The sequence below is a fragment of the Ursus maritimus genome (genome assembly GCF_017311325.1).
Source record: "Ursus maritimus isolate PB19 chromosome X unlocalized genomic scaffold, ASM1731132v1 scaffold_X1, whole genome shotgun sequence".
Taxonomy (NCBI): Eukaryota; Metazoa; Chordata; class Mammalia; order Carnivora; family Ursidae; genus Ursus; species Ursus maritimus.
The window spans coordinates 86,428,907-86,449,842 of NW_024423319.1; positions in this window are offsets into that span (position 1 = coordinate 86,428,907).

Genomic DNA, 20,936 nt, shown 5'->3' on the forward strand with positions numbered 1-20,936 from the left:
TGTCCCTGATTCTTCAACCCAGAAGTCCTTGCTCTCCCTTCAAACCCCACATCAGCAATATTCTCTTCATGCTTCTGTTATGGTGCTATGCGGGCTGGCAGGCTGTAAGGGAAGAGCTTGGACTTTGGAGTCTAGCAGACCGGTACTCTTCCCCTTACTAGTCAGGCGACCATGGACTCCTCAGTTTTTCTCATCAATAAAATAAGAAAAAAAGGCTACTTTGTAGGGTTAGCATGAGCGTTAAGTGACATAACACAGATAAAATGCACAGAGAGTGCATAAGAGGTACCCAAGTTCAAGATCCTGCCAACACTCTCCTTTCTTCCTCCCTTTATTATATCTTGTATCTCTGTTGATTATGCCAGTTATTTGTGGACTGGTCTCATTTGCCAATACGCTCGGTAGGGACTGGAATATGTCTTATTTTTGCATTCACACAGCGCTTAGCACAAAGAGCTTAATAACTGTTGTTGAACTGAATGCCACTTGTAAGCAAAATCTTCTAGTTTGTTTTTAGAACCAAGAATGTCTATGCTGTATCCCATAATCCATAAACTTATCACACAAGGGAGTCCGGAATGTCTATTTATGGGATCTCAATAGGAACTGTACCCCAGCAGCACTAAAGAGCTCCATGCCTTTCTTTGCTCATGCTGCCTCTCTTCTTAGAATGACCTGCCCCTCCTTTGTTGGGCTAACTTCCACTCATCTTTTAAAATTAATCCCAGAATGGAACGCCTGCGTGCCTCGGCTGGTTAAGCACCTGCCTTCAGCTCAGGTCATGATCCCAGGATCCTGGGATCCAGCCCTGCATTGGGCTCCCCGCTCAGCGGAGAGTCTGTCTCTCCCTCCTCCCTCTCCTCCTGCTTGAGCTCTCGCTCTCTGTCAAATAAATAAATAAAATTTAAAAAAAATTAAATTAATCGTAGACTCTTATGTCCTTTAAGATGTCTTTCCGGACTCGTCAAGACAAGACAAGTTGCCGTTTCTCCACAATGCTTACAAAATATCCCGCGCCTAGTACTTCTGTACCTCTCTGTGCGTGTGTGTCTGCTTCTGTGTCTGCTTCTCGTTCCAGACTGGGAGCTCCTTCAGGGCCCAGCAGCAGGCGATGTCTGATGCAGGCACAGAATTCGGCTCATGTTTGTGAAGGGAATGATGGGGTGAACAAATGCTGGGGCTCGGTAACAGTACTGGTATGTGAGTGTGTAGGTCCACTGGCTGAGAAGTTATAGAATAGGTCTGTTGCCACATCATGTGTGTTTACTCAGACTTTTATTTATTTATTTTTAAAGATTTTATTTATTTATTCGACAGAGATAGAGACAGCCAGTGAGAGAGGGAACACAAGCAAGGGGAGTGGGAGAGGGAGAAGCAGGCTCCTAGCGGAGGAGCCTGATGTGGGGCTCGATCCCATAACGCCGGGATCACGCCCTGAGCCGAAGGCAGACGCTTAACCGCTGTGCCACCCAGGCGCCCCTACTCAGACTTGTAAACTTGCAATAAATCGGTCTCCTAAATCCTCTGAGTCCCTTTTCATCTGACTGGCTGGTTGTTTTGCAAAATGAGCAGCATATCGGATGCTTTTCTGGCTTGCTATTTCCCAACCAGCAGGTTGGGACACTTTGGTGGGTTATGAAGATGTTCCGAATGTGTCCCAATCTCCTTGATTTCCTCACTCTCTGTTATCAGTTTCTACCAGCAGGCTAGGATTAGTGGTATTGTGGTAGAAAGAGGAGGTGGTACGGCACAGGCAAATACGTGAGCCACTAGAGGCCATACGTTTGGGGTGGGGGTGGCTGTAAAGCTGGATCAGCGAAGGGCTGGATGGGATGCAGCAGGAGGCAGGAGGCAGCCCACCCTGCCTCGTCTCTGTATCCCGCTTTGCACAAGGTTGGTGAACATAGAGATTTCAAGTGACTGCAGATGAAAATGTGCCCCATAGGAGTTCGTGCAAAGAGCGCTCACATATCACAACGCTTGTGGTCACAAACTCTTGTGGTCACCTGGAACCACCTTAGGCAAAATGGGAGATAGACTGGCTCATGTAGAAAACTCTGGTAAAGGCAGAGATGCTGCTGGCTTCTGGGAGACACAGGGACAGGGGCTATTGTCCTACTAGGGTAGAGAGCACTGGTTTCTCCTCGTCAGCTTTCCTCTTTTGGACAGGCTTTTCCCCAAGACTGGACCATGGATGACACAGATGCCAGCTCTCATCATCCCCATACTTCATTCACCCAAGTCACAAAACAAGTATCTATGGAGCACCTATTACATTGCCAGCTGTTGTTCTAGATGCCGGAAGAGCAGGAAAGAAAAACAAGAAAAAAAATACTTATTTTTTAATTTCCTCCTGGGGAAGGAAATTCAGGGGGTATACAAAAATAAAAGCAGTATTTTATAATATACGAGAAAGTAATAAACGCTATGGAAGAAAAAGATGAAGCGTAGAAGGGGAAATGGGAGTGCTGGGGTGGGGGTGGGGGTGAATGTTGAGATTTAAAAATGTTGCGATTTAAAAAGTCAGTCAAGGCCTAAGGAGATGACATTGGAGCAAAGATCAGAAGGAAGGGAAGGGGTGAGCCATGCAAGTAACAAGTGCGAGAGAACTGCAGGTGCAAAGAACATGAGGTAGGCATGGGTTGGCGTGTGCAAGGTCACCGAGACCGAATGGGAGCGAGCAAGGGGAAGCGTAGTAGGGGTCGAGGCCGGGATATTAAGGCAGATCACGTGGGGCTTTGTGGGTCATGGTAAAGACTTTGACTTTGACAGAGTCTGAGACAGACAACCACCAGAGGGTTTGGCAAGGAGGAATGACAATATCTGATTTGCATTTGGCTCTGTCTTGTATTGAGGATGAACTGTAGAGAGGCCAGGGCAGAAGGAGGGAGACCAGTTGCCTATTGCGATAATCCAGGTGAGATATGATGGGGGTTTGGACCAGGTTTGCTCTCTGAGAGGGATTGCTACCGTTTCCCAACCTCCAATGAAAAGGGGAATGAAGGCTATGAGGTCACGGGGTCACATGGTCACAAGTATGGCTAGTTACCCCAATGGAAGCACTTGGGTGGAATGAGAGAAGGAGCAGTTTCTCTTAAATGTGGAGAGCTGTTTCTAAAAGAAGGGAAAAGTGAGGGGGCACCTGGGTGGCTCAGTCGTTAAGCGTCTGCCTTTGGCCCAGGGCGTGATCCTGGCGTTCTGAGATTGAGCGCCACATCAGGCTCCTCTGCTGGGAGCCTGCTTCTTCCTCTCCCACTCCCCCTGCCTGTGTTCCCTCTCTCGCTGGCTGTCTCTCTCTCTGTCAAATAAATAAATAAAATCTTTTTAAAAAATAAATAAATAAAAGAAGGGAAAAGTGGAAGGAAACACTCCAAACACTGTTTACTCAAGATGGCTTTAAAAATGAACATAGGGGAAGGGAAGGAAAAATAAAATAAGATAAAAACAGAGAGGGAGGCAAGCCATAAGAGACTCTTAACTATAGCAAACAAACAGGGTTGCTGGAGGGGAGGTGGGTGGAGGGATGGGGTGACTGGGTGATGGGCATTAAGGAAGGCACTTGATAGAATGAGCACTGGGTGTTATATGCAACCCATGAATCACTAAACTCTATCCCTGAAACTAAGAATACACTATACGTTAACTAATTGAATTTAAATAATTTTGAAAAATAAATAAATAAATGAATAAATAAATAAAAATTTAGAATCATTCTCCTGCCTTTACCTCCGTGTTTGAATAGATCTGGGAAAAATTCTCTGCCTGTAACTTGCACAATATACTGTGCTACGTCCACGGACTAGTCTGCGGAAAACAGAGCTAAGGTTTTCGTGAAGAATCGAGCCATGAGATTTCATCCTGATACCGTGTCTTTTAAAGTACTTGTCTTCCTGCTCAAGAAGTTTTCTTTGTTGAAATATAGCCTACTCGATGTCTTATTTACTGTCACAACAAATGACCTAAATGGTTTCATATGTATGTGTCTGGTTTTCTTAAAAACCACCTCTTTAGAGCACCATCCCGATTCTTAGAAAAGAGAGAATATATTACGAACGTTGCATTATTTATGTCATCTTCGCTTCTGACTGACTCTTGAAAATCCTGGGTCGAAATTTAGGAATCGAAAGAGTTGTAAAATAGGCTCTTCCAATATTGCTGTTACGATTACAATGAAAGATTCTAAACACAGAAGTGGTCTCCCTTTCACTTGTCTTGAGTGGCCTTTTGTATTTAAACAATGATACAAACTCACTGAGTGGTCCTTGAACAGTGGGCTCTTCCCTCTCAATTTTCTTTTCACAGAAGTATGATATGATGAGATCTGCAGCCATTTCAGACGATATTCAGTGCTGAAATATGTATCTTTCACAGTTTTAATACTTGCTCTCCCATCTCAAGTTTCATTATTATTATTATTATTAGAAAGAGAGTGAGTGAGAGCACGAGGAGGGAGGAGAGGGAAAAGCAGACTCCCCGCTGAGCAGGGAGCTGGACGTGGGACTCCAAGATCATGACCCAAGCTGACGGCAGATGCCCAACCGACTGAGCCACCCAGGTTCCCCATCTTAACTTTTATTATTATTATTTTATTTTTGTTTTTATTTATTTATTTATTTTAGATTTTATTTATTTATTTGACAGAGAGAAACAGCCAGTGAGAGAGGGAACACAAGCGGGGGGAGTGGGAGAGGAAGAAGCAGGGTCCCAGCAGAGGAGCCTGATGTGGGGCTCAATCCCAGGACCCCGGGATCACGCCCTGAGCCGAAGGCAGACGCTTAACCACTGAGCCACCCAGGCGACCCTATTATTATTATTTTTAAAGATGTATTTATTTATTTTAGAGGGAGAGAGGTGGGGAGGGACAGAGAACATCCCAAGAAGACTTCGAGCTGAGCACTGAGCCCATGACGCGGGGCTTGACCCCACAACCCCGAGACCACGACCTCAGCCAAAACCAAGAGTCGGGCACCCAATCGACTGTGACACTCAGGCACCCCTCAACTTCTATTATATTCGGTATTCTTGGTTTAGAATTTATGTTATCTTGTAACCTGGAAGGAGAAGCTGAGTATTTCTTTCTTCATTTATAAGCTTATCTATGGTCTTTCTTTCTTTCTTTCTTTTTTTAAGATTTTTATTTATTTATTTGACAGAGAGAGAGAGAGACAGCCAGCGAGAGAGGGAACACAAGCAGGGGGAGTGGGAGAGGAAGAAGCAGGCTCCCAACAGAGGAGCCTGATGTGGGGCTCGATCCCATAACACCGGAATCACGCCCTGAGCTGAAGGCAGACGCTTAACGACTGAGCCACCCAGGCGCCCCTATCTATGGCCTTTCTAGAATGAGTTTAGACTTTGTCTCTCTTGTATACTCTGTGAGGTGCACCCAGATGGGAATAATTCTTGTTAGGGCACCATTCTGTTCACTCCTGATTCTATGGTCTACATCTTCTGACAGCCACAAACAAAAGAAGGTATGCAATCAATTCGTAAGGTATAAAGAACAACGTGACAAGTACGTGCCAAGCTAACTTATTAATACAACTAGATCCCCTGTATATCCTTCTCCTGACAGATCCCTTTCCATTATTCCCGAGGCTACTCCTATCCTGAATTAATCTTTTTTTTTTTACATTTTCTATTTTATTATGTTGTTTTCTTTCTTAATTGAGTATGGATTATTTTGTACATACAAAAGAATGTAAGATAGGTAACAAACACCCATGTACCTACCATCTAGCTGAAGCAATGGACTATTACCATGACCACTCAAGTTTCTATATTCCTCTTTGATCTTAGAAACCACATCCTCCAGCTCTTTTCTTAATTTTGTGCTTGTTATATTCTTGTTTGTCTTTATAGGCTCACTACATTTTCATACAGCACTAAATAATGCATTCTTCAGTTTGACATTTTCAACTTCATGCAAATGGTATAATATTGTGTATATTCATCTGTGACTTGCTTTTTCTGATCAGCATTATATGTGTGGGAGTCTAGGGCAATGGAGACCAGTTATCCTGGCTGTGTACTGCACAACTGTGGGGGAAGCTATTTGCTTTGAGGTCCAGGCAAATGGTAAGTCCTGGAGATGTACAGTGTTCGACTTGCTTGACTGTACATGATGGCTGTGATAAATTGTGTTTCCAAAGATGGCCAGAAAAATCTTTCCCATCCCATAGGCTCTTTTGCCATGTGATGCCATCATGCCCTCATCAACAAGAGGAGTCTGTTTGCCCTCCCCTTGGATCTGGGCTGGCCCTCTGAGTTATTTTGACCCATAGAATGTACCAGAAGCGATACTGGGTGACTAACAAGGTAAGGAATTAAAGAGATCTATACTTTCTGCCTTCACTATTTGGGATGCTCCCTCTTAGAAGCCAGCCACCACCTAAGAAATCTGATTGCTGCAAGAGCACCGTGTTGTGAGGACGTCCTGGCTAACCAAGTGGTAAGACAGAGTCCACTCACAGGAGCATTTGGGTGCCAGGCACGGGAATGAAGGAAGCCTTATTGGACCTTCTAGTTTGGCCTAGTTACCAATGGAATGCAGCTGAGTGAATGACCCCAGCAGATACGATGTGGAGCAGAAATGGCCAGCTAAGCCCAAACCAAATTCCTGTCTCAGAGTATCATGAGCAAACGAAATGAAACTAGAATGGCCCATCAGAACGTTCATGGTTGTCCCGAGCTGGGCTGACCAGTCATCGGATGTGGCCATCCCAATAAGGAAGGCGACCTTGCACCAAGCAGTTCTCTGTAGCTGAGGCAGTCCCTGAAGGGTTTGAGAGCTGAAGGCCAACTGCCAGCAGCACCTCCGGCAGTTGGGGCCACAAGTCCTTCCTTGAAGGGAGTCTTGGGAGTGCATCACAGTGTCCACAAATACTGTATATTATGTTTTATTGATTTAACTCTGTTCCTACTGATGGCTATCTGGATTCCTTACACCATTAGATATTCTCCTGTGTTTTCTTTCTTTCTTCTCTTTTTTTAAAAAAGATTTTATTTATTTATTTATTTGAGAGAGTGAGCAAGCGACAGAACAAGAGCGCCGGGAGGGGGGGAAGGGGCAGAGGCAGAGGGAGAAGCAGACTCCCCGCTGAGCAGGGAGCCCGATGTGGGGCTCGATCCCGGGACTCCAGGATTATGACTGGAGCCAAAGGCAGACGCTCAACCGACTGAGCCACCCAGGCGCCCCTTCTCTTGTGTTTTCTAACTATATTAAAGTTTTGCTGCTCATAATTAATTCCTGCGTGAACCTGGAAGTGATGTTTTTGGTATGAGGTAAACATCCATTTTTTTCATATAAATAACTTGATTTGCAGTGATGCCTCTGCCATATATCAAGTGTCTCTGTATGTTCTAGTGTGTTGCTGGCTGTCGATTGTGTTACTGTGTTCTGTTGGCACATTTGTCCATCGCGGAGCTAATATCATAGTGCCTTAATTACTATAAATTTAGAAGACTTAGAGCAGGGTTCCCTCAACATTGTCGTTCTTTTTCAGGGATGTCTGAGCTATTCTTGACTCGGCTCTACCGTATAAATTGTAAATCAATTTGTCCAATTCCGCACACACCCAAAATCTATTATATATTATTTATTTTGTCCTGTTTTCTTTGAAAATGGCTTTATTTTAGAAGTGGCCTGTATCCCATAGTGAAGAGAAGGGCCATATGCACCCCAATGTTCATAGCAGCATTATCCACAATAGCTAAATCGTGGAAGGAACCGAGATGCCCTTCAACAGATGACTGGATTAAGAAGCTGTGGTCCAGGGGCGCCTGGGTGGCACAGCGGTTAAGCGCCTGCCTTCAGCTCAGGGCGTGATCCTGGTGTTATGGGATCGAGCCCCACATCAGGCTCCTCTGTTGGGAGCCTGCTTCTTCCTCTGCTATGAGCCTGCTTCTTCCTCTCCCACTCCCCCTGCTTGTGTTCCCTCTCTTGCTGGCTGTCTCTATCTCTGTTGAATAAATAAATAAAATCTTAAAAAAAAAAGAAGCTGTGGTCCATATATACAATGGAATATTACTCAGCTACCAGAAAGAACGAGTTCTCAACATTTGCTGCAACTGGAGGAGATAATGCTAAGTGAAGTAAGTCAAACAGAGAAAGACAATTATCATATGGTTTCTCTCATCTATGGAACATAAGAACTAGGAAGATCGGTAGGAGAAGAAAGGGATAAAGAAAGGGGGGGTAATCAGAAGGGGGAATGAAGCATGAGAGACTATGGACTCTGAGAAACAAACTGAGGGCTTCAGAGGGGAGGGGGGTGGGGGAATGGGATAGGCTGGTGATGGGTAGTAAGGAGGGCACATATTGCATGGTGCACTGGGTGTTATACACAACTAATGAATCATCGAACCTTGCATCAGAAACCAGGGATGTACTGTATGGTGACTAACATAATATAATAAATATTTAAAAAAAAGAAGTGGTCTGTATCCTACTGTAATTTGAGAAGCACTGAATTGAGAGATTTGCTAACTACTTGTAGTAGGTTGAATGGTGTCTCTCCCTACCGTGCCCCCTTCCCCCCCACAAAAAAGATCTGTTCATATTTTAATCCCTGGAACCTGTGAATGTGACCTTATTTGGAAAAGGAGTCTTTGCAGATATAATTAAGGCCTTGAGATGAGGAGATATCCTGGGTTATCCAGGAGGACCCTAATTCCAGTGTGAAGTATCCTTGTAAGAGACACACAAAAGGAAAGGCAAAAGAGAAGAGGAGGAATCAAAGTGTCCACAAGGCAGAGATTGGAGTCATGTGGCCCAAGCCAAAGGAATACCTACAGCCACCAGAAGCCAGAAGAGATGAGGCATAGATCGTCCCCTCGAGCCTCCAGAGGTTGTACAGTCCAGCCGACACCTTGATTTCAGCCTTCTGAATTTGAGAGATTAAATTTGTGTTATTTGAAGCCACCCAGTTTGTGTAATCTGTTACAGTAGCCACAGAAAACTAACATACCACTCATTCTTTATTTTCCCTAAGCTCTTCTCCTGTATCGTTAGATCTCTAGAAGGCAACAAGCCAGGGGCATGTTATTACCAACATAAATATAAGTAAATATAAAAAAGCACTCACTACATTGAAGCCAGATATTACATCCCAGAATTTTCTAGAAAGTCTACACAAGAAATGGCCACATGAAAAAAAAGTCTGCGTCTTCTGCAAGCCGGCCGTGCTAGTTCCCAGGAGAAGGTCAAAGCAGAGAATTCCTGGGAGTGAAGTGAGTGTCCTTAGTCAATCCGGGCAACAACGTATGGAGCAGAGAGCCGGAAATTCATAAGTTCTGGTCTAGACTAGCAAAACACAAAGAAAATTCTTGGTCAGGTTTACTCACAAATGCTATTCTCAGGTTAAAGAGATGGGGCAAAGGCAGCGGGCATCTTGGTGGTGGCGTCCCTCAACATTTCTATCATGTGAGTCACCGGCTCCAATTTGGGCTGGTTGCATATGTCTGATGATTCACGGTTGTCAGCGCAGGATACCCTTTCACTGTTTACCTGGGGATTGTCTTTGTGTCTTCCATGTTGGGTCTCCTATTTCCTGTGTCTCATATCTTCTTTTGTCTTGATTTGGTCATCTCATTTCAGTGAGCACTTCCTCCAGTAGCTTCTTGGGAAACTGTGCTTGGATAGTAAGTATTTTGAGACCTTGCATATCTACAAATACCTTTACTTATCTACTCTAAAAATGGTAGTTTAGTCAAGTACAGAATTTTAGATTGGAAATAATTTTCTTTCAGATTTTTGATGCATCGCTCCATTGTTGTCTTGATTCTGTTCTACTAAGGATAAAGCCATTCTGATATCTGATCTTTTGTTAAAACCTATTTTTTTTTCTGTTCTAGAAGCTTCCATTAGTTCCCATTGTTCTAAAGTTACCTTGATGTAGGTCTGTTTTCTTCAGCTGTGCTTTGTTTTAAGTTGGCCTTTTTTTTTTTAAAGATTTTATTTATTTATTCAACAGAGATAGAGACAGCCAGCGAGAGAGGGAACACAAGCAGGGGGAGTGGGAGAGGAAGAAGCAGGCTCATAGCGGAAGAGCCTGATGTGGGGCTCGATCCCATAACGCGGGGATCACGCCCTGAGCCGAAGGCAGACGCTTAACCGCTGTGCCACCCAGGCGCCCCTTTAAGTAGGCCTTTTTATCTGACAATTCATGTCCTTGAGTTTGGACAAATTTTCTTTAATCCTTTCAGTGATGATTTTCTCACCCCTGCTTTCAGTATTTTCTTTCTATAACTCATATTGTCCAGATGTCATACCTCTTGGTCTGGTCCTTTCATTTTCTTACATTTCTTTCCTGACCATTATTCTTTTTTTGTCCTTCAATGTCACTACTGAGTGTGTCATTTCTGCTAACATCTTACCATGTTCTTACTCTCCAAGAGTTCGTTTTTGTTTCCGATCTCTTTAAATATATTAATGGTAATTATTTTTAAAGTTTTCTTTTACTTGCATAGATTGTATTTCCTTCAGGTTGCTTTCATCCCTTTGTGCGTTTACTGGTCTGTTTGCTTTGGACTCTATCTTCCATATTAGCAGTTCTCCTATGATGTTTGTTAGATCTTGTTTGACTGCTCATGATTAAGAGTCTAGGGTTAAAAAGTTGATTGAAAGTTCTGACCCCATGAATGGAACTTGTTGACTTTGAGCTTTACCGTCAAGTGATCTGAGTGCATAATTTGGGTGGTAATCCCTAAGGTCAGTATCTTTAAGTCTTTCTTCATAGATTGGCTGATTTCCCCAGAGGGAATTAGGGGAGGATCATCTAATTGGATGGTAAAGGTTTGGCTGTTAGAGTTTTGTGATTCAACTGGAGAGGAAGACCTGAGGGAGCAGTGGGATGGAATCTCACTATTTAGCATTTAGGGATTTGGTCACATACGTCCTGGGTTTGTAGTAAGGTACTTCTGTCTTCCAACGTACCTATTGTCGGCAGTGAGGAGGCCTCCCGTTGACTCGTATAGAGAATAAACCTCCATGTTTCTGTCAGTTTGGGGAGGAATTCTCGCTTTAGCTTTCAGTAAAGCTTCATAACTTTCTCTATAAATGACATGTATATCTTTATTAGATTTATTTCTATATAACCTTTTTTGCTATTATTAGTGGTATATTTTGAAACATTATATTTTCTTTTTTTTTTAAAGATTTTATTTATTTATGTGACAGAGAGACAGCCAGTGAGAGAGGGAACACAGCAGGGGAGTGGGAGAGGAAGAAGCAGGCTCCCAGCGGAGGAGCCCAATGTGGGACTCAATCCCGGAACGCTGGGATCATGCCCTGAGCCGAAGGCAGACGCTTAACGACTGTGCTACCCAGGCACCCCTGAAGCATTATATTTTCTATCTGTTGCTGTTGTATAGAAATGAAATTAATTTAATTTAATTTTATTTTAAATATTTATTTATTTTAGAGAGAGAAATAGTGAGAGAGAGCAAGAGCAGTGGCCTGGGGGAAGGGAGAGGGGGAAGCAAGCTCCTCGCTGAGCAGGGAGCCCTACGCAGTGCCCTGGGATCATGACCTGAGCCGAAGGCAGATGCTTAACTGACTGAGCCACCCAGGCGTCCCGAAATGAAATTAATTTTAGATCTCTCCATTTTAACCAACAATCTTCAATTATTCTATTGACTCTGATTATTTGTCAACTAATCCCCTTGGGTTTTCTGTGTTAGCAATCAATTACTTTTCAAATAATGACCATTTTTCCCCTTTTTCAATCTTTATAACCTACAAAGGTTATAAATTCTCTTTTTCATTTTACTTAACAGATAGGACCTCCAGTCTGGTGTTGAAATGAGGTGGTAATAGTCCTTGAGTTGTTTCTGATCTGATTTTCAAGGTGAAGTTCTCATGTTTCAGATTTAGGTATTAGGTTTGTTTTTAGTTTTTGGTAAATAATTTTATTCAGTTATCTTCTAATCTTAGATCATTAGGCAATTTTATTCTAAATAGGTATTGAATTACATTGAATGCTTTCACTGCATTTATTAAGATAATTATATTTTTCTCTCTTAATCAGTGAATAAAAGTAATAGATTTTCTAATATTAAACTAACGCTGCCTTCCTGGGATAGGCATAACTTAGTTGTGATGTTTATCTCTTCGGTTCATTGGTGGTTTAGTTTGCATACAATTTGGGGATTTTATATCTGTGTTGGTGAGTGAAATTATGCCGTCTGTAATATTTCTCTCTTGTATTCATATCTGTGTTTGCTATCAAGGTTGTACTAGCCTTATAATATTGGAGAGCTGGGGAGTTTCCTTTCTATTTCTGTTCCCTGGAAGAATTTTCAGAATTTTGGAAAGAGATATTTTTTGAACGCTTGGTAGAACTTGACTGCAAAAGCAGCTGGGCCTGGTGTTTTTACATATTGATTTTATCTGTCAGTATTTATAAGACTACCCAAGATTTCTGTTTTTCCCTGACTCAGTTTAGGTTGATCATATTTTCTACGACTTTTGCCATTTTGTATCAGTTATCAATTTATTGATATTAAGTGTTTCATAGTATTACCTTTTCAATTAAACCAACTTTTGACTTTGTTGTTTGCCTTCTCTTTTATTACTTAGCTTCATTATTTCCTTTTTTCTATTTTCTTTGAGTTTATCCTGTTTTTCTTTTACTAACTTCTTATTTTCAATGCTTAGCTCCCTTTCATATCATGTTATTTCATGATTAAAAAAAACTGCCTTTGCTGGAGAGGATGTGGAGAAAGGGGATCCCTCCTACATTGTTGGTGGGAATGCAAGTTGGTACAGCCACTCTGGAAAACAGTGTGGAGGTCCCTTAAAAAGTTAAAAATTGAGCTACCCTATGACCCAGCCATTGCACTACTGAGTGTTTAACCCCAAAGATACAGATGTAGTGAAAAGAAGGGCAATATGCACCCCAATGTTCATAGCAGCACTGTCCACAATAGCTAAATCGTGGAAGGAGCCGAGATGCCCTTCAACAGATGACTGGATTAAGAAGTTGTGGTCCATGTATACAATGGAATATTACTCAGCTATCAGAAAGAATGAATTCTCAACATTTTCTGCAGCCTGGACGGCACTGGAGGAGATAATGCTAAGTGAAATAAGTCAAGCAGAGAAAGACAATTATCATATGATTTCTCTCATCTATGGAACATAAGAACTAGGATGATCGGTAGGAGAAGGAAGGGATAAAGAAAGGGGGGTAATCAGAAGGGGGAATGATCCACGAGAGACTATGGACTATGAGAAACAAACTGAGGGCCTCAGAGGAGAGAAACCAGGGATGTACTGTATGGTGACTAACATAATATGATTTAAAAGCATTAAAATAAAAATAAATAAATAAATAAATAAATAAATAAATAAATAAACTTCTTACTTTGAAATAATTATAGATTCACAGGAAACTGTAAAAATACTACAGAGAGGTCCTCTGTACACTTTACCCAATTTCTCCCAATGATTACATCTTTGGTAACCACAGTATAACATCAAAATCAGAAAACTTTCATTGCTACCGTGTATGTGTATAGTTTTATGCCATTTATCACATGTATTGATTTGTGCAACCAGTCAGTCAAGCTACAGAACTATTCTGTCACTACCCAGACCCCCACCTCCTAGTCTTTTTCATTCGTTTGCTTTGTTTCTTTTGTTTCGATTTTTATTGATGTATAATTGACATACAGTATATTACTTTCAGGTGTGCAACATAATCACTTGACCTTTGTGTATATTTCAAGATGATCACTATGATAAATCTAGTTAACATCTGTCACCATATATAGTTACAGATTTCTTTTTCTTGTGGTGAGAATTTTAAAGATTTACGCTCTTAGCAACTTTTAAACATGCAATACAGTGTTATTAACTCTAGTCGCCATGCTATACGTTACATACTCGTGACTTATTTATTTATTATTTTATAACTGCTCCTCTTCACCCATTTCCTCTATCCCCCAACATCCATGCTTCTAGAGACCACTAATCTATTGTCTGTATCTATGAGCCTGGGGTTTTTCTGTTTTTGTTTTTAGATTCCACTTATAAGTGAGATTGTATGGTATTTGTCTTTCTCTGCCTGACTTATTTCACTTAGCATAATGCCCTTAAGGTCCATCCATGTTGTGCAAATGGCAAGATTTTATTCTTTTTTATGGTTAGATGATATTCCAATATATATACATCAGAATTTCTTTATCCATCCACCAGTCGGTGGACATTTAGGTTGTTTCCATTTCTTGGCTATTGTAAATAATTCTGCAATGAATGTGGGAGTGTATATATCTTTTTGAATTAGTGTTCTTATTTTCTTTGGATAAATACTCAGAAGTGGAATGGCTAGTTCATATGGTAGCTCTATTTTGAATTTTTTGTGGATCCTCCATACTGTTTCCACAGTGGCTGCACCAGTTCACATTCCCAGCAACAGCATACAAAGGTTGCATTTTCTCCACACCCTCACCAACACTTGGTATTTATTGTCTTTTTGATAATAGCCATTCTGACAGGTGTGAGGTGAGCGTCATCGTGATTTTGGTTGGCATTTCGCTGATGATTAGTGATGCTGTGTTGGCCATCTGTGTGTCTTCCTCAGAAAAAGGTCTATCCAGGTCCTCTTGCCCATTTTTAATCAAACCGTTTGGTATTTCGTTATTCAGTTGTCTGAGTTCTTCATATATTTTGGATATTAACCCCTTATCAGTTGTATGATTTACAAATTTGTTCTCCCATTCAGCAGGTTGCCTTTTAATTTTGTTGATGGTTTCCTTCGCTGTGCAGAAGCTTTTTAGTTGGATAGAGCCCCCGCCCCCCGTTTATATTTCTTTGTGGTCTTTGCTTTTGGCGTCAAATAAAAAAAATCATTGCCAAGACCAGTGTCAAGGAGCTTACTGCCAATGTTTTCTTCTGCTTTTATGGTTTCAGATATTATGTTCAAATCTTTAATCTAGTTTAAGTTGATTTTCGTGTATGGTGTAAGATAGAGGTCCTGTTTCATTCTTTTGCATGTGAATGTCCAGTTTTCCCAATACCAGTTATTGAAGAGACTGTCCTCTTGCCATCATGCATTCTTGCCTCCTTTGTTGTAAATTAATTGACCATATAAGCATGGGTTTGTTTCTGGGCTCTCAATTCTGTTGTGTTGATCCACGTATCTGTTTTTATGTCAATACAACACTGTTTTGATTATGATAACTCTGTAACATAGTTTGAAATCGGGAAGCGTGATGCCTCCGGGCTTGTTCTTTCTCAAGATTGCTTTGGCTATTCAGGGGTTTTTGTGGTTCTATATAAATTTTAGGGTTGTTTGTTCTGTCTGTGTGAAAAATGCCATTGGAAGTTTGGTAGGGATCGTATTGAATCTGTAGATTGCTTTGGATAGTATGGAATTTTAACAATATTAATTCTTCCAATCCATAAGCACAGAATATATTTCCATTTATTTGTGTCTTCTATTTCCATCAGTGTCTTGTGGTTTTCAGTACATCTTGCCTGCTAATCTTTCATGGTCATACTCACTTCCCTCCAACCCACCATTGCTAACTCCAAGTAGCTACAAAACTGTTCACCATTTCTATAATTTTATCATTTGGGGAACATTATATAAATGGACTCATACAGTATGCCACCTTCAAGACTGACCTTTTTCACTTGGCATAATGCTCTTGAGATCCATTCAAATTGTTGTGTGTATCAATAGTTTGTTCTTTTAATGGCTAAGGAGTGTTCCATGGTATCAATGTACCACAGTTGTTGCTTTTTTTAACAATTTATCTATTAAAAGACATTTTAATTGGTTCCAGTTTTGACTATTACAAATAAAGCTGCTATGAACATTTGTGTACATGATTTTAAAAAAGATTTATTTATGTATTTTAGAGGGGGGCGGGGCAGAGGGAGAGGAAGAGAAAGAATCCTCAAGCAGACTCCCCACTTAGTGCAGAGCCTGACACAGGGCTCGATCATGACGTGAGCTGAAATCAAGAGTGGGCCACATAGGGGTGCCTGGGTGGCTCAGTCGTTAAACGTCTGCCTTCAGCTCAGGGCGTGATCTCAGAGTCCTGGGATCGAGCCCCACATCGGGCTCCTCCGCTGGGAGCCTGCTTCTTCCTCTGCCACTCCCCCTGCTTGTGTTCCCTCTCTCGCTGGCTGTCTCTGTCTGTCAAATAAATAAATAAAATCTTAAAAAAAAAAAAAGAGTGGGCCACATAACAGACTGAGCCACCCAGGCGCCCCTAGTGTACACATTTTTGTGTAGACATAAGTTCTCATTTCTCTGAGATAGATGCCCAGGAATGCTTTTGCTGGATGATATGAAAAGTATGTGTTTAGTTTTTTTTAAAAGAAATTGCCAAACTATTTTCCAGGATGGCTATAACATTTTACGTTCTCGTTAGCAATGTTTAGAGATCCAGGTTCTCCACATCCTTGTCAGCATTTAATATTCTTTGTTTGTTTGTTTGTTTGTTTGTTTATATTTTAGCTTTTCTAATAGCAGTGCTGGTCTTACGGCTAGTGATGTCGAACATCTTTTTATGTACTTATTTGTCATCTGTACATCCTCTTTAGCGAAATGTCACTTCATTTCTTTTCCCTGTTTCCTAAGTGGATTGTTTGCTTTTTACCATTAAATTATGAGAATTCGATTATGTTCTAGACAAAAGTCCATTGGCAGATATGTTTTATAAATATTTTCTCCAGGTATATAGCTTATTTTCCCATTCTTTTTGCAGAGTCTGTCACAGAGTTTTAAATTTTGATGAAGTCCAATCTATTGACTTTTTTCCTTTTATTTATTTATTTTATTAAAAAAATTTTTTTTGGACTTTTTTCTTTTATGTGCTTTTGGTTTCATGTTTGCCTAACCTTAACGCAAAGATTTTTTTTCCCCACGTTTTCTTCTGAAGTTTTATAGTTGTGTCTTTTGCATTTAAATATATCATCGATTTTGAGTTAATTTCTCTATAATGGATGAGGTTTAGGTCAAGGTTCATTTTATGGGTTGATTGATTGTCTATGGATATCCAATCGCTTAGCACCGTTTATTAAAAAGATTATCTTTCCTCCATCGATTGCTTTTGCATCTTGTCAAAAATCAGCTGGCCTTGCTTATCTGTTCTATTTCTAGGTTCTCTATTCAGTTTCATTGATTTATGTGGATATTTGTCTGCCCATATTACACTCTCTTGAATCCTGTAGCTATGCAATAATTGGTTGGAGCTCCTTTCTAATTTTCTATTTCCCAATTCTATCTCAAAATCCTTTTGGCTCTTCTAGTTCCATGACCTTGCAAATACATTTTAGAAAATTTTGTTTATATCTACAAAAAGTCTTACTGGGAAATTGATAAGAATTGCATGAAAACTGTGTATCAGTTTGGGGAGAAATGAAACTGTTATTATGTTTTCTAATCCATGGATATGCTATGTCTCTCCATTTATTTAAATATTCTATTTCTGTCATCAGTGTTTTGTAGTTTTTAACATAAAAGTATAGGACATATTTTGTTATATTTATACCCAAGTATTTCTTTTTTTTTGATGGTATTATGTTTTCCATTTTGGTGTCCACATGTTCATTGGTAGAAATACCATTGATTTTTATGCGTTGATCTTGTAGCCTATGACCTTGCTAAATTCATGTATTCGCTCTAGGGAGTTTTTATGTAGATTTCTTGGCATTTTCTATGTAGACCATCATGTCATCTGAAAATAGGGCTGCTTTGATTTCTTCCTTCTTGATCTGAATCAGGTTTTTATTGCCCGATTGTTCTGGCTAGCATTCCAGTATCATACTGAATAAAAGCAAAAAAAGCAGACATCTTTGCCTTGTTCTGGATCTTAGGAGGAAATCATTGTCTTTCACCGTTGTGTTTCATGTCAACTATAGGATTTTTGAAGGCATTCTTTATCAAATTGAGGAAGCAACTCTCTATTCCTATTCTTCTTTCTTTTTTTTTAAGATTTTATTTATTTATTTAACAGAGACAGAGACAGCCAGCGAGAGAGGGAACACAAGCAGGGGGAATGGGAGAGGAAGAAGCACACTCATAGCAGAGGAGCCTGATGTGGGGCTCGAACCCAGAACACCGGGATCACGCCCTGAGCCAAAGGCAGACGCTTAACCGCTGTGCCACCCAGGCGCCCCACTATTCCTAATCTTCTGAGCATTTTTATCATGAATGTGTGTTCAACATTTTTGCATTATTTTTATTGAGATGAAATTCACATAACAAAGAATATAAATTATTTCAACATTTTAACGTGTGCATTTCAGTGTTTTTTTAGTATATTCACAATGCTGTGTAATGATCACCACCATCCAATTCCAGAACACTCTTAATACCTCAAATGGAAATCCATACCCATTAAGCAGTCACTCTCCATTCCCCTTCCCCTCAGCCCCTGGCAACCACTGATCTGCTTTCTATCTCTATAGATTTGTCTATTGTGGGTGTTTCATAGAAATGGATTCACACAATACGTGACTTTTGTGTCTGGTTTCTTTCACTTAGTATAATGTTTTCAATTTCATTCATGTTGTAGCATGTGTCAGTCCTTCATTCCTTTTCATGGCTGAATAATTTTCCTTTGTATAGATACACCAGACTTTGTGTAGTCATTCACCAGTTGATGGACATTTGAGTTTTTTCCACTTTTTGGCTACTACGAATAGTACTGTTATGAACACTCATGTACAAGTTTTTATGTGAACATATGTTTTCACTTCTCCTGGGTATAGATGTAGGAATGGAACTGCTGGGTCATGCAGTAGCTCTATGTTCAGAAACAGGCTGAGTTTTGAGGTAGGTAAGATAAAGGTAAACCTCGTGAGCTGATCTTCCCCAGGAACTACCAGATGAGTCCAAGCAATTAATTACAATTCTTTGTAAGTGACATCTGTTTTGCTCCCCTCCACCCCAGTACCAAGAAGGTGGGATGTTATTTTCAAGGCTACCACCGGGCTTGGGATGGGAGGATGGAACCAAGATCCATTAAAATTCCACAAAGCCACTTTTCTTACTGAGATTTGGCTTGTTTTTTGTTTGTTTTCTGTTTTGGGTTTTGATTAAGCACTCTCCTTGTCACTGTAAGCTTCTAGTTAGTTTCCAGAGTTCTGAAAATGTTGCTTTTGCCAGGTTTTTTAATTGCTTGTATGGAAGGGCAGATTTTTGAAATTCCTCTCTTCACCATCTTTGCTGATACCCTCCTTGAGTGATAAATTTTGTCAAGTGCTTTTTCTGCATCAACTGATACGATCATTTTACTTTCTTTCTCTAGACCATTAATATGCTGGTTTACATAGATTGATTTTCAGATATGGAACCAGCTTTGCATCTCTGGAAGAAATCCTCTTCATTCAGGACGTGTAATTATTTCTGTATGTTGCTCAATTCTATTTGATAATACTTTGTGAAGTACTTTTATGCCTATACTCATGAGAGCTATTTGCAGTTTTCCTTTTTTAGACTGTCTGATTTTGGTATCAGGTTGATACTACCCTCATAAAATTAAGCTCAGAATTGTTCTTCTTTTGGGGTGCCTGGGTGGTTCAGCCGTTAAGCGTCTGCCTGTGGCTCAGGTCATGATCCCAGAGTCCTGGGATCGAGCCCCACATCGGGCTCCCTGCTCGGCGAGAAGCCTGCTTCTCCCTGTCACACTCCCCTTGCTTCAGTTCCCTCTCTCGCTGCCTCTCTCTGTCAAATAAATGAATAAAAAATAAAAAAAAAAAAAAAAAGAATTTTTCTCCTTTCTATTTTTTGGAAAAGATTTTACAAATTTGGTGTTCTTTTTAAAATGTTTGATAGACTTCACCTAGAATTCATGTTTGGTAGAATTTATGTGAGCCTAGGGATTACTTTCTCGGGAGTTTTAAAGTTACAAACTTCTGTAGTAGTTATAGGGCGAGTTGTGGTACCTTGTGCTTTTTTGAAAAATTGCTCCATTTCATCTAATTCATCAAATTTGTGTGTAGAGTCGTTCACACCATTTCCTTACTATCCTTTTGATGTTTGCAGGGTCTGCCGTGATAGCCCGTGTTTCATTTCTGTTCGTAGTAATTTGTGTCTTCTCTCTCTTGTTGGCAGTCTTGCTAGAGACTTGTCATTTTTACTGCTCTTTTCAAAGAATCAGCACCCTGTTTTATGGATTTTCTGTATTGTGTTTCTGTTTTCAATTTTATTGATTTCTGTTCTTGTTGTTTCTTTCCTTTCGCTTCCTTTGGGCTTATTTTGTGCTCCTTTATGAAGTTTTTTAATATTAGGTGACTGATTTGAGATTTTTCCTTTTTTTAAATGTAATCATTTAATGGTAAAAAGATTCCCTCTCAGCACTGGTTCAGCAGCATCTCACAAATTTTGATATGCTAGATTTTAATTTTCATCCAATTCAATGTATTTCTTACTTTCTTTGAGATTTCCTGTTTGATCCATGGATTATTTAGAAGTATGTTTTTTTGTTTTCAAATGCTTCGGTGTTTTCTGTTACTGGTTTCTAATGTGATTCTTTTGTCGTCAGAGAACACACTCCGACTTCCGTTCTTTTCATTTCGTTGAGATTTGTTTTATGGTCCAGAATATGAACTATCTTGTTCTATGTTCCATAGATACTTTGTTATTTTTTGGTGTGAGTTGGCAAAACGTTTATATTTAGAATTAGCCAGCTGGACTCGGTTTAGATGATCCCGATTTTCTTGGCAACATCCAAAGCGTCACAGTCAGAGGCCAGCTGAACATATGCCTTCTTCTCTTTATCAGGCCTGATCAGGATGTTGACCTCGGCCACCTCAGTGTCGCAGAGCTTCTTCACAGCCTGTTTGTTTTGGTGCTTATTGGCCCTGAAATCCACAACGAACACAGCGTGCTCTTGTCTTCTATTTTCTTCATGGCTAACTCTGTGGTCAGGGGCAAGTTGACAATGGCATAATAGTCAAACTTGTTTCTTCTGGGGGT